Here is an 11621-nt window from a genome sequence, read left to right on the forward strand (position 1 = left end):
CCTATTTTCTATTATTCACTTGAATACTTAATCTCTGAAGCCGCACCTCGAGGCACTGGAAGCTATTATATTGAGACTTGAGTATCCGCCACACATAATTTATTGGACAGAAACTTGGCCCACGGACCAGGATAATATCAAAAACTACCATTTAAAAAGTTATAATCAATAACTTAAAAAAAGAAGCATCCACCGAGGAGCCGGCGTAATAATTCAAGTACGAGACATGTAATATTCTTGGGAGAGCAACCTGCACCATTTGATGCAGCAGTTTTAATTGATATCTCGAACGGAAATTACCGATTCAGTGTTGGAACGATAAAAAACTAAAGAAACTGATCATTATCTTATCAATCTAAAATGGATAAGGATGCTCGTTAATGTGCGCTCGCACATGATGTTCCGACCCGAGGTTAACTACATTTTTGACCACATTGTCAACCAAATGAAGAAATAGAAAAATAGACATTTGAGTTCAAAAAAATCGTTACACAACCTAACTAGCAACTGAAATATTTAATGCCATGCCTTATTACAGCGCTCACGATATCTGCCAGTAAAAAGACTACGAGAAAAAATAAAGATCATCAAAATAAGCAAAAACTTCGCGGCAAAAACTCATATCTAAATCTAAAAGCACCAAGTAACGTCAAAATGCAATCAGATAAAAAGCAGGCGTAAATGAGGCGACAATCGAAAATCAATCAGCATTTTTCAAAACAATTAATTTCAAAAGTCTTAAAACTCATTACCTTTTAACAAACTAATTATTGATAAATTTATTAAAAAGTAAACATAAAGCCAATAGGACCTATCCGTGGTTAGATTAAGCCATAGGAACGGATTAAAGATGCAAAAAAAATCACGAACAACAAATTACACACATTGCGAAAACACAATTTTCTGAAGCCATTAGAACACAATCAATAACTATTATCTCAATATTAAAAATTTTTATATCAATTTTTATTATACTGAAAATTTTACTGAAAGAATAAATAAGTTCATTTGGGCCACATTTAAAAATCATCGCGAGCTGTTACTACTCGAATGTGCTAAAGGAAGAGACAAAGAAACACAAACACACCACTCACAAAACTTTTATGAAAACGAATATTGTCCAACAAACAAAACATCAGTTACGACATATTTTCAGTAGACATGTTACTTTTTTAAATACAAGGAATTGGATGGGATCTCTCAATAATGAGAATAAGTTACAAGTTGACGAAAAGAACAACAAAAATTGAAAAAATTGAAAAATCATCGAAAATGTATAATATCATTGACTTTAAAGTATTCGCTATAAATTTGGAGTTACATCATTCATTCAATTTTCAATTACAAGCTTATGAAGCCGGTCAAGATTTTACGGCGACCTAAAGAACAAAAAAAACAGATTAAATTTCCAACAGCAATTAATTTTTTCAATTAATTTTCCAACAGCAATGAGATTTCTTTAGCAATTTGGCTTCAAAAAATCGAAATTGAACAATCGAACAATTTGAAGAAATACATTAAAACCACGAAATTTTTTGAGAAAACCCGTAGCATCAACGCCATTATTTTCAATAGCTTTCAACGTAAGCTAATAAAAACGCTAAGTAATGCCTGGATAAGACCAAAGACGTTTGTCATTCAAGTCATTGACTATGAAAACAACAACAAATACAGGCAAAAACCAAAAATTCAGTAGAAAAATGAGAAAAGAAAGCGTCAAAGCCATTGAAACCATAAGCTTGAAAACTTTGTCTATGATTCATTGAAGGTGTTTTCTAAGCCAATGAGAGCTATCAATATCAGGATGAGATAAGATTTCAAAAGGACCCAATAATATGAAAAATCCCAAAAATTAATTTTTTTTGAAATCTTAATTAATTTTTTGTGGCATTGAAGTCGATAGTTATCACTTAGAACCGGTAACCAGACAAATTGTGGTTGTGATAGAAAAGAAGGAAGTCCTGTCGTTACTGAGACTAACTTAGAATTCACGAAAACATGTTTAAAATTGGTTAATGTTAAAAAAAAATTTTCAAAAAAACTTTTAAAAATTCTTATCAATTAGCTGTCCACCCATATTACTAGATAGGTTCACTTAATTCTCATTGGGAAACTTATTCTGCTCTTAGTCAACGATTCTATGACATAGGACTACGAAAATTTCGTAAAACCTCAAAACTAAAATCAAAATTTCATTTAAAATTACGAAAACAAAATCGAAGCCAAAAAAACATGAGCGATACCTTGAAAACGAATTTTTTTGTTCCCCGGGCTTCAACTGACTGTAATCAGATTCATCATTCACTGAACCGGGATGTGAAAAGTGACTAGTCTCTAGGTGACATAAAAAACAAGTATGAAAAGTTCGCTAATAAAAGAGCTCTCATAGAATTCGAATTTTTTTGATAGTAAACTTCTCTAAGAGACATGAACTAGTCTTTTCATCGCCTTTCGTCTATTAGGAACTCGAAATTGATTCATTTTGTGGCGTGAAATGTAATTTTGAATCAATATTTGAACACTAAAAGTGAACAAAATCATGCCAATTATCTTGTGTTCACACAATCCTTGATAACTCCTCGAAAAAACCGAAATTCAGAAAAATCTTTTTAATTTCGAATTCTACGTTGGACGAGCATTATAATGATACCACTCTCATTTCTCTACGATGAATATATCGATCGGACAAAATTGTCTGAACAAAAAAACCGGTTGAGTATATAGTTCCTCCCCCTACAAGTGGGGTCGGAAATATAGTAAATGAAACTAGTCAAAGTATCCACTTTCCGGGATACAAGTTTCTTAAATACCCAAAAGGTACAAAATTGTATGAATCTTCTATCCCGTAATTTGTAAATTGAGCATGGAATGAGGTTGGCAAATCAGCGGGAGGGGGAGTTAACAACCACGTGGAGGGGGGAGGTGAACGTCAAGGGACGGGTAAAACTTAGAGGTCATTTATGTCTCCTCTGCAGTTTCGGTGAATCGCATACTTAGAGTAGTAACGCGCAAGGCTCTCGGAGAACTGCTTAGCAGCCTACTTTCCTCCGGCATAGCTTTGCCTGTTTATCCAGTTTTTGAGGACAAAAAGACAAATGGTCAGTCAGAAGAAAAATTGAGTAGCACAAAAAATTGCATAAAAACTCCATGACTCTATAACTGCTACAAATTTTAATTGAGAGCAATTAATCACTTGAAAACAATTCAATTCGCTTCAATAGGTAGTTAAGTCATAAAATACTGATACTGCTAAAACATATCTATTCCTTGAACAAGTCATCTAAAACATTTAAACAATTTTCCTATGAAATACATTTTCAAAGGGCAGGCGAGCAGAAAAATTAGTTCCTGACATGTCAATTTGGGCTGATCTATGTAAAATCTTCTTATAGGTGAATTATCAACGCTTGCGATGTAAGGTTGACGGTAACTCAATATTTCCACTTGTTTTCAGACGCAAGCTGCACACAAATTTTGCACCTGATAATTCGGGTTCAGCAAAATGAGATCGTGCATAGGGGATAATGATCACGATTCATTAACACGATTTCGAGGCAAGAAAATTGCGCTACATTGACAAAAACAATGGCCACTTTTCAGCGCATACAAGAAAATAGAAACGTATTATGCTTCGCGTAATTAAAGTATAAAAAAGGAACTAATGTGTGAGGAAGACAATAGAAAAAATATTTGTTCTGTAAACAATGAAACATTTCGGAAAACTGGAGAGGAGAAAACGATTCATTGAAAACAGCAATTTACTACAAAACGCTGGCCTTTCTGACTTTGAAGGTGTTGAGACTCACAAAAATTGGTACATTAACATTCTGAATGCCTTAAAACAAAAATTATATTTTAACTTTAAGCGAATATTAGACGGCAATTACCTTACGTAAAATAATAAATTGAGTCGGAGCGAAGAAAAATATAACTGTTTTTATGACGGTGGTTGAGCAATTGACAAAACTGTAACATGGTTTAAAATTGCAACATGGTTCAAAGTTGCAACATAGATTGAGTGAGCAACCCCATTTGAACAAACCACAGTTCGTTCAAAATTGCCACATGATTCGATATTGCAACATATTTGAGCAACCCCGTTTGAACAGCCATATTTCATAAAGGATAAAGCAAAGATTATGGTAGTAATATGTTAACGCTTTCATATCAGATCGCCACATAATGCCATGCTGCACAATAATATTAGCATTCAGTTCAGACCATAGACTGGCGAAAGAGTTAATTATTGCTGATGTACGCTCGATACAGGTCGCTGATTAGAAATTAGCACTGAGCAGAAATATGATGTCATTGACTGTATACCAGGATGTCCTTGAGCAAATTATTCGCGCAATTAAATTTTGTAGAATTACTTTTGAGAGACAATTATCAGACTGAGAACAGATGGAACTTAAGCATTTTTTTCGACACAAATTTAGTTGATTTCAAAAATTAAACTGTGACACAGAGTTCTCTTCTGGGTTGCTGCCGAGCTAGATCTCTTGGGTTAATTAAACCTATCTTTTTTCCACAACTGATGGTATATGAAGCTCCAGTATGGTTTAAGTTATGCAACTGTTGTTTATTAAACATCACCGACAATCTTCGGGTGAATTGCTCTTCAACGACCGGCGAGCGGTTGGCTCTGTCAGTAGCTAGCCATAGTTTCGTGAGGCTAGCATTAGCGTATTTGAAGGGGCGTGAGGTGAGCGCAGCTGGGGGTGCACCGCGGGGGGGGGGGGTGCAAAAAAAGATTGGGGGGTCTGATGTGGGGTCGGTGGGTGGGTGGGTTATGGGATCAATTTCTAAGAACCGCCCTTCACACCATAAGTCTAAGTCGCCAAAAGAGATTCTGTGAATCGCATATTTGGAGAATAATGAGCTGAAAGGCTCTAAGAGAACTTATTCTAACTGAGCGCTACCTCTATCCCGTTTGGAAGCACGAAAAGTCAAATGGGTTCGACGAAAAATCGGGTCAAGCGAAAAATCGCAGAAAAAGACGAAGAGGATTAATATAATTTCTACAAACTTCGTTTGGGAGCAATTAACTCTACTAGAAATGAGCGTTAAACAGGGTAATGGATGATGACATCACGCCACATAAAAGCATCTGAAGAGCGACATCAACAAAAGAGTTAAGCGAAAAGAGAGATAGTGTTAGAGAGATGAAACGTGAACGAGAAAGAAAACGAACGAAACCCAACTTCAACACACACACAGGGAGAGAGAGAGAGCTAATAATATTTTCCATGATAAGATTCGACTCTGTATCTTCTAGTTTTCTAGCCTTGTTAGTAATTAGATCATTAAAACTGAAGGGCAAAATTTAAAAATTTCGCAGTGGAAAAAATATTTAAAAACCATTTTTTGTCTCTGCAGTTTTGTCATGTAACCCAATTGCCAGACCTCAAAAGTTACATTGGTCAATAATGATCGTTAAATTCAAAGGACAAAAGTATTCAAAAATTTTGAAAACAATTGAAAATTTTAACAAAATCTTGCAAAACATCGTGATACTATTATCTTCAGAACCATTTCATGGTCTCAAGAGACTATCCGGTATCCCTATTTCAAGCCTTTAATAGTTCCACTGACATACAAAGATCCAGAAATTTGAAACGATAATAATTTTCCAAAAAAACTGAAAAAAAAATAAATTTTATCAAAAAATTTCTAAAACTTGAGTCACAAAAACATTGACAACCATTCGATTAACTCTCGAAACTATGCAGCAGCCTATCATAAAACCTTGGAGGAGGACCCTGAGCCCCTGGTGCCAAAAAAAGCAATAAAAATCTGAAACATTCAAAAAACTTGTCAAAAATTTTTGAAATGGCTTAAATTCGTGATATTTAAAATCTTGAAAAAACAATTCCATTACAACTAGAAACTATGCAGTAATCTATTATTAATCCCTACAGACAGTTTTTTAACTCGTGAGTCCGGAGATTTATTTTCAAAGCCTAAAGGAGGCTTTCTGACACATGCGGCTGAAAAAACCGGAAAATGACCATAAATGTGAAAAAAATGCAAGTTTTGCAAGAAAAAATGCTTACATTTGTGATGTTAAAAACTTCCATAACATTCCAATACATATAGAAACTATAAAGTAACCAATATTAAACCCTAGAGGAAGTTCCTTGGCTCTTGAGTCTGGAGAATACTAAAACAACAAAGATTTTTAACTTGAAATTGCAAGTTTTTTTGAAGAAAAACTGATAGAATTTATGATATTAAAAAGTGGAAAACTATTCTAAGGCCAAAAAATGCTTAGTAAAAAAGCTTAAAAAGGCCAAAAAGTCTTCAAAAGTTTCCAATATATCTAGAAACTATGCAGTAACCAATATTAAACCCTAGAGGAGGTTCCTTGGCTCTTGAGGCTGGAGAATACTAAGAAATAACAAAAATTTTTAACTTGAAATTGCAAGTTTTATTGAAGAAAAACTGATAGAATTTATGAAATTAAAAAGTGAAAAACTATTCCATGGCTTAACAATGCTTAGTAAAAAAAGCTTAAAAAGGCCAAAAAATCTTCAAAAGTTTCCAATATATCTAGAAACTATGCAGTAACCAATATTAAACCCTAGAGGAGGTTCCTTGGCTCTTGAGGCTGGAGAATACTAAGAAATAACAAAAATTTTTAACTTGAAATTGCAAATTATATTGAAGAAAAAAAGATAGAATTTATGATATTAAAATGTGAAAAACTATTCCATGGCGAAAAAATGCTTAGTAAAAAAAGCTTAAAAAGGCCAAAAAATCTTCAAAAACATTCAAATATATCTAGAAACTATGCAGTAACCAATATTAAACCCTAGAGGAGGTTCCTTGGCTCTTGAGGCTGGAGAATACTAAAAAATAACAAAAATTTTTAACTTGAAATTGCAAGTTTTATTAACGAAAAACTGATAGAATTTATGATATTAAAAAGTGGAAAACTATTCTATGGCCAAAAAATGCTTAGTAAAAAGTGCTTAAAATGGCCAAAATCTTCAAAAACATTCCAATACATCTAGAAACTCTACAGTAACCAATATTAAACCCTAGATGAGGTTCCTTGGCTCTTGAGGCTGGAGAATACTAAAAAATATATCAAAAATTTTAAACTTGATATTGCAAGTTTTATTAAAGAAAAACTGATAGAATTTATGATATTAATAAGTCGAAAACTATTCTATGGACAAAAAATGCTTAGTAACTTATTATCCAAGCCATAATGAAGCTTTCTGGCCATTGGGGCTGGAAACTAGAATAATGACGATAAATGTCAAACAAAATTGGAAAAAAATTTCGTCAAAAAATGCTAAAATTCGTGATGTTTAAATGTTGAACACCATCCCATTACCACCAGAAACTATGCAGTAACCTGTTATCAAACCCTAGAGGAGGATCTTTGACACTTGGGGCAGATAAAACTAACAGAATGGCAAATTTTCAAAAAAAAATTGAACAAAAAATAGTGAAAATTAGTATAAATTTGCGTGTTTTTATTTGGAGTACCAAAAGATATAGCTCTTGAATTGGCCCTACAAAGCACTTATGTCTTAACAAAGACTTTATCAACTTTAACCAGCTTCAATTTTAGACTGGTCCCAATTCTAAAAATGACAAAAAAAAACAAAAAAATTGCAACATTTTGCTTTCAAAAACTTCTAAAAATGACCTTTTAACCTTAAACTACGGCCTTCCCAGTAGCTTCACCACACTAAGCACTTGAAAGACTACTAAACGCTGCTAAGGGTCTCTAATGAAACTTAATGCCTATTATCCCGTTTTTAAGGACGAAAAGTCAAATGGGTCAGACGAAAAATCGATCAAGCGAAAAATTGCATTAAAAAAAGACCAACAGGACTATTATAATTGCTACAAACTTCGTTTGGGAAATTAAAAACACTGCTGTTATCGCCCTATCAAAGTTATCCAACGACTGGGCCTCGCATTGCAGTTTGATAACTTCCTGCTGTCGATAACTGGTGGTAATATTCGATGATCGTGTGTTCAATATAGCGCGTAGAATTATTCATTTATCAGTTCGTTGCAATAACAGTTGCTTAATTTATTATTGAAACAATTGGTTAGTGCCCAATGAACACTACAAAATTAAATTTGAGCACTCTTTTGTTAGCTTCTATCTGCTTAGGCGCTGTCGTCTTGGTTTTTACACACTTCATTTCTTAAGCTACTTCAAGTCAGCCAGCAAATCATTCAGCTTCAGACACAAGTTTACCATTGTACCGCTAAAGCAAATGCTACAAGCTAAACAACTTAACCTAGCTGACAGATTGCCGGAAAAGAGCCGCGATAGCTTTGTAGATCTGCAGTCTTATTAAAGGCTGAGATGTCATATTTTGATTAAGAATCTTAACATATTGCTCTTTCTATTAGATGCTCTAAAATTATCTTCAATTAGAGTTAACAAACACATAATTGACCTTATCTCTTTGAATTAAAGTAAAGAAAAGTCAATTTCAGAGAGGAAGTCATCTTTGAGAGCGAGGTATGTGAAGTGTGAACAAAAACTTAATCATGCAAATGAACAAAAACCTCGATTCACTAAGTGAAGATAGACGTCACGTCACGCACACAATTCAGTTGAAAATGCATGAAGAAAAACCTTAGACATTAGCTTGAGGTCGAATCAAACAAAATGGCCAAAAATACGCTGCACTAGAGAGCCAAAAAGATCGTTAGTTTGAAGACTGTGCGACAAGACCACGAGAAAAAACGAAAGGATGCAAGACTGAAAAATCAACATTTTTTGGAAAATGTCAAAAATATGAAAAAGGCTACCACGACCTGAGGCAACTAATTAGATTCACTTATTCTCATTCGACTAAAACTGCCATTAATGAGATTGAATGATAAGACAAAAACACCCATGATTTCCAAAATATCAAAAATCTCGCTAATGCTTTTTGGGATCAAAACGAGTTAAAGACACAGATAGCAAGAGTTACAGACTGGACCCAAAATTTCTATTTAATAAAACCTCATCTTAACTAATAATGAGATCTGTCCTTAATGAAAACTAAGAAATTAGATAGCAATAAGTACAACAAATACTAGCGAAACTCAAAAATTCAGTAACATTTTATTTGAAAACGTATGTCATAAAAAGCAATAGCTTTGAGCTAAAACGATTAATTTGATTGCTTCAAGCTGCCTTATGAATAAATCAGACCTGTCATTAGTCAGACTGAGATAAAATGAAAAGCACGAAAAAAAGCAATTTTTTTTTTAAAAATCGGCTAAATTTTCTTGAAAACAATCAGCGTAAAAGTCATAGAAAACATTAGCTTTAAACTGAAACAATTAAATCAATGAAATAATCACTAACAGCAACTTATGCGAACTCTAGCTAATGAGATTATTTGATACAACAGAAAGTACAAAATATCGCAAAACTCGAAAATTCTAAAAAAATTTCAGAGAACAACTAGCGTCAAAGTCATGGTAGCCACAAATGAACTCGACCATTAATAAGGTTCATTTATACCTCATTCACAACCAATGAGATCTGTCATTAATGATACTAAGGGATAAGATGGGAAATCTTAAAAAAAGGGCGCAAATAAATATTTACTGAGTATTTTTACAAATAGCGTAAAAGTAAAAAATTGCGTCAAAGTAAAATTAGCAAAATTAGCAAAAATTATTTGCCGCATGTTAGAAAACGCTTCCAAAAACCGATTGTTCGTTCACATACCAATTTCTCACTCCACTGCAAAGGTACTTTGAAGAAAAATTACTTGCTTTTTCGCTCCCTTTACTTCTGTGGCGCGATTAAAATCACCACTAATTGGCTTCTGACGTGAAAAAGCTGAAAAAAGTCTAAACAGATCTGAATAAAAACTCAAGTCATTAGCAACATTTGGTTGTTAATGAGCTAAAATTTTCAAGATTTGAGCCGTGAATTTTTTTCCACAGCAAATCACACCTTTGCAGTGGTCCAAACGTTAGCCTCTTCTTTAACTATCACGTTCTTTTCTTCCACTGCACCGCCAGTGTTTGAATTTTGCATTTAAATCAGATTCACAAAAATGCATAGAGAAATAAGTGCGTTGAATTTTCGGAAGATTAGCGGTGAGTTGCTGCGAATAATTATTTTCATAACAAAAATTTCACCGCTCACAACAGTTAGCTGTGACAAAAAAACTAATAAATTTACAAAAATTTAGCGCTAAGCATGATTGCGTTGAGCTAGCAAGGTTGCGCTGATTCAATCGGTGTATTTTCCCTTAAGAACAGTAAAACGGCATTTTTACAACTATATGCCACCTTCAACTCAATTCTACATTTTTAAGCAATTTTGAATGCTGACACCTCAACCCAGTTATCAGCCTCAGGCGTACGTGATCAAAAAGAAGGCGCACATGTTTCCTGCTGCTGATTATTCATAATAGTAAATCAAGAAACAGTCATTCCTTAGCGTTTGATCAGTCAAATCTGGCTCCATCGACTGAATAAAAAGCTGACCAAAAACAGATGAAGTTAAGACCAGAGTTAAAGCCCTAACAACTCGGGCATTGTATATGAGCATCTATTGCTTTCTATCTAGGAACAGGCAGGGCAATTTAACGGCAGTATCTTGAGCCAGTGTCATGTGCACAGACTAGGTCATAATGCTAATTGCTTAGATTACAAAGGTTCGGAAAAGGTGCCAGTGGCACGTGCAATAATGAAAACTGGCCACTTTGACCAAACCAAGCCACTGTTGATTTATTTGTAAAACTAATGGTTTGGAAATGGCGGATCTTTTCCGTTTGTGCCCCCCCAGCTTAGTGGGTGCATATTATTTGCAACCCCCAGACGCACGTGCAATATTTTTACATAATGATTTACTATGTAATGACACGTGCTCTGTCACTGGGGGGAGCATAACGTACTGGGGGGGCACAAACGGAAAAGATCCGAAATGGCTCATTTTTCACGGTTTTTTGTTCTTGACTGTTTTCGAGGCACAACAGTGGGCAAAGTGAAGCATAGTATAATCGGGCTAAAAGAAACTAGGATCTTTTCTGTTTAGTGTCTCTCACCCCGCTTAGTGGGCTTATAACTTTTATGCCCCTAGGCGCACATGCTATTTTTTACATAGAAATGTTTTATATAACAACATACAATCTGTAACTGGGGGCGTAAAAAACAATGGGGGCGGGGGGGGGGTGGCAAAACAAAACAGGTTTTTGTAAACACAAACAACACTGGCGTCCGTGAAACTGGTTCTCTGACTCCTGATTTCAGCACCATCATCACAGATAGTCAAAATCAAGTGAAGGCGGAATACCCGATCATGCAAACGAAGTCTTCATTGCCAGAGTGTATAGACTAGCATGTATAGACTAGAATGATAAGTATAGACTAATCACATAAATTACCCAAGAAATCATAAGATTTGCGGAAGTTACTCAACATTGTCAACGATTTAAATATGGACTTCAGCTTTTCGTCCGTGCGAAATTCTGGAAGGTGACCAGAGATAGAATATTGTTCTGCCTCATCAGTTCCTCAAAAGCTATTCAAATACCGACTCAAGATTCGAAGTTCTATGAAATTCTATGGTATTTTTACAATCATTAATAACCAACTATTCACAGAAACATACTTTAATCTTCCGTTGACTG

The 11621-nt window shown here is 34.5% G+C and overlaps 1 protein-coding gene across 3 annotated transcripts in view; it reads right to left on the bottom strand.

Annotated features, from left to right (window-relative positions):
- Positions 1-11621, bottom strand: part of LOC142341520 (L-allo-threonine aldolase-like) — a 40218-nt gene that overhangs the window by 27900 nt on the left and 697 nt on the right. Inside the window, exon 1 of one of the 3 annotated variants that reach the window (XM_075392509.1) lies at positions 3888-4660. The exons of 1 other annotated variant lie outside the window; for it this stretch is intronic. The gene's annotated coding sequence lies outside the window, so the exon portion shown is untranslated. Of the gene's footprint in view, positions 1-2993; positions 3013-3887; positions 4661-11621 lie in introns of those variants that run through there. One more of the 3 variants, XM_075392511.1, reaches the window with a different exon arrangement.

Source organism: Convolutriloba macropyga, chromosome 6 (assembly GCF_964194025.1).
Source record: "Convolutriloba macropyga chromosome 6, txConMacr16.3, whole genome shotgun sequence".
Taxonomy (NCBI): domain Eukaryota; kingdom Metazoa; phylum Xenacoelomorpha; order Acoela; family Convolutidae; genus Convolutriloba; species Convolutriloba macropyga.